This window comes from Gracilinanus agilis, chromosome 1 (assembly GCF_016433145.1).
Source record: "Gracilinanus agilis isolate LMUSP501 chromosome 1, AgileGrace, whole genome shotgun sequence".
NCBI lineage: Eukaryota > Metazoa > Chordata > Mammalia > Didelphimorphia > Didelphidae > Gracilinanus > Gracilinanus agilis.
In genome coordinates this window covers 425760556-425763862 of record NC_058130.1, presented here as the reverse complement: position 1 = coordinate 425763862, position 3307 = coordinate 425760556, and the positions used below count along the sequence as shown (strand labels likewise).

Below are 3307 nucleotides of genomic sequence, written 5' to 3'. Positions count from 1 at the left end.
ATAATTTATCATTGATTCACAATCATCAGTAGGATTATCTGGGTCAACTCACCACTGCCCAGCACCACATATCCTGAGGGCATTTTCTCTTAATAATTGTGCCTACATGAAAGGGTTGATAGTAGTTCAATTTATTCCATTTTTTTCAATTCAATTTTTTCCACACCCAGTGTGGAAAGCAATATATAATTACCTCTAAGATTTCCAGAGGGGCCTCTTCATTGTCTTCTGGATATTGGTGAACAAGCCCATCTCCCCAACTTACCCATGCCTTTCATGCATGATTATGTAGGTTTTGGTTTTATCCTATTTTACTTTTGACTTTTCAATCTAAAGAATATACAGTAGTTACCCCATACTCATTCTATTTTTTTCATTTTTGTTGCTTCTCTCTGGACTATCCTGTTCTCTATCCTTCCTGAGGTTCAACAACATCCGTTCCCCCTTCTCCTAGCCACCAGTGACCTTCACATCCACTGCATATTATCGAGTCACTAGCCAATTGGTCAACAAACATTTATTAACTCTTACTATATGTCAGGGGGTGTGGTAAGTGCTGGAGATACAAAGAAAAATAACATCTCACTGCTCTTCAATAGCCTTCTTACCTATCATTTTTCCCTTTTACCCACTGAACCTACTTTGCACCTTTACCCAATACTCTAGGGACAAATGTACCATAGTTTTGTATTAAGTGGGGATAATCATATCCAGTATACTTATTTCCTCATATATAACTTGAATATAGGCAGCCAGATAATTTTTGAGCCATAAAATTGTCAAACCTCTAAAATGGACAATGCTCATGAAATGGATAGAATATAAAATGGCCCTCAGTCCTCTGCAGCCCCCTTTACCTTTCATAATGACTATGACATAGTAGTAGAAAATAGGGATGGAGGGGAGTGGCAAGGATGCTAAGAATCTTATCATTATCAGGTCATTGACAAATGTGAATTTAACTTTATTCCCTTCATGCATAATCTCTGTCCAACAACCAAGAAGCTGACCTACTAGTGGAGGATATGAACTACAGATTTATTGACATTTTCACTAGAAATGAAATGAGAAGCAAAAAGATCTAGCACCTGAATGGGAAAACAGCTCCCAGATTCTCTTTTAGAGATAAATAAAGGCTCAGAGTTGATTTTAATCTGTATCCAAAGGCAACAACTTCCTTAATTTCAGGCTATCTTTCCTACCCTATTGTTACAGCCTTGTAACTGGTAACTCTGCCTCCGGTCTCTCTCCAGTCCAATCCATCCTTTCACACAGCTGCCAAAATAATTTTTCAAAGGCATAGATCTAACCAGGTCACTTCCCTGATTAAAACAAACAAAGAAACAAAACTTCAGTAGTTCTGGACTTCCAATAAGTTAAAATAAAAATTACTCAATCTGGTATTTAATACCCTTCATAGTCTGATTCAACTTCTTTTCCAGACTGATTTCATCCTACTCATCACAAACTCTACTTTTCAGTTTAACTGAATCACCAGTTGTTCAATTATTTTATCTTCTATTTTCCTACCTCTGTGCATTAGGACACCATGCTTAGAATTTGATCCTGGAGCAACTAACTGGTTCAATGGGTTGAGATCCAGCAATGGGAAGTCCTAGATTCAAATCTGATCTCTGATACTTATTATCAGTGTGACCCTGGACAAGTCATTTCATCCTATTTACTTCAGTTTCTTCATCTGTAAAATGAGCTAGAGAAGTAAATGATAAGCCACTCCAGTATCTTTTCCAAGAAAACCCAAAATGAGGTCATGAAGAGTCAAACACAAATGAACAATAACAACTCAACTCCAGGACCAAGGTACTGAACCCCCTAGAATGAGTTGGAGAAAACTACCTCATGTACTTGATATTATTCAATTGCTTTCTTTTATTTTTTATTTTTATTTAAAAAATAGAACACTGAATTTTTATGTCATCCTTCACAGAAGCTTTACCAATTTTCTCTGTATTGTTCCAATTTTAGTATATGTGCTGCCAAATTGAGCACTATTTAATTGCTTTCTCAGTGGGAAAGTCAACATCATAATTAAGGAGGAGGCTGAGAAGAGGGGAACAGACAACAATAAAGACACTGAATATGACTGAACCACTACTTAGAAAAGTCTAACAAGTTACTACAATGAAGAGGCCAAATAACATTAGAAACCCTCTTGGCCAGGAAATACTCAATCTCTTTGTCAAATAGAGACATAAAAATCAATGGCATCCCTGCTTTAGAATATGACATTTAAGTTGTAATCAGGAAAAGTGGTTAGAGATCCAAACAAATTCATACAGGAGAAACCGGAGCTAAAAGCAACACAATTGGGTTTTTTTCCCCCTTGTGTAATGTTTTATTTTTATGCAAAAACAAATTTTGGGCATTTACTTTCCAACATTTTGAATTTCTTCTCTCCCTCTGAACTTTCCCTCCCCCCTCCTTAAGATAACAAGCAATATGATTGTACAAGTGCTGTCGTACAAAATATATTTTCATATTTGTCACATTGTGGAAGAAGACACATTTTAAAACATGAAGAAAAGAAAATGGAATATCTGCTTCTATCTGAAGCAACATAATTCTAAAGAGCCCCAAAGATCAATTTTCAAGATTCCTCTCCAAGAGAAGATTCCAAATGAGTGAAAAAAAATAACCAAAAATAAAAAGAGGAAGGGGAAATTATAAATCTAAATACTTCTACTGAAGTGTAGTGGAAAGTACTTAAAAGTCAGAAGACCTGAGTCTGAATTCTGACCCTGCTAATTACAAGTTGTGTATGCTTAAATTTTGTAATTTCTCTGAGCCTCAATTTCCTCATTTGTAAAATGAGTTAGTTTCCAGCTCTCAACGTAGAAGCCTACATCTCTTCCTCTATGACCCTATAACGCCAGAAACTATTAACCCACATGTAATCTTTATCATCTCTGCAAAATCTTTATGACAATGTTCTGGGCATGCAGTAAAATCTTTAATGAAAGCAAGCCTGCCTCAGATGATTTTCTAAAGTAAATCATAGAAAATATCACTGTCTGTTGTTTGTCAAACATTTTCAAATGCAACCTTAAAGGCTCTCCTCAAACAAGGTGTCAGCTATGTACAGGTCAGGATTCTTTGACAGATAACATCATAGAGATAACTTGTTCAACACGTTGTAGAGTTTCAGCCTCGTGAGACAAAAACAAGGAGACGTGCTGACAAATAGTATTTGCTAGTACCATGAACAATGAGTCCAGAGAGGTCTTGAAATGTACATTTTCATAAGAGACTTTGGAATAATTGGGCTGAGTCCTGGAACAATACAAAC

General features: G+C 36.1%; 1 non-coding gene across 1 annotated transcript; it reads right to left on the bottom strand.

Annotated features, from left to right (window-relative positions):
* Nucleotides 1-1908: 1908 nt before the first annotated feature.
* LOC123232743 lies at nucleotides 1909-2010 on the bottom strand. Its single transcript, XR_006505259.1, has one exon. It is a non-coding gene; the product is annotated as a U6 spliceosomal RNA (small nuclear RNA).
* Nucleotides 2011-3307: the final 1297 nt, after the last annotated feature.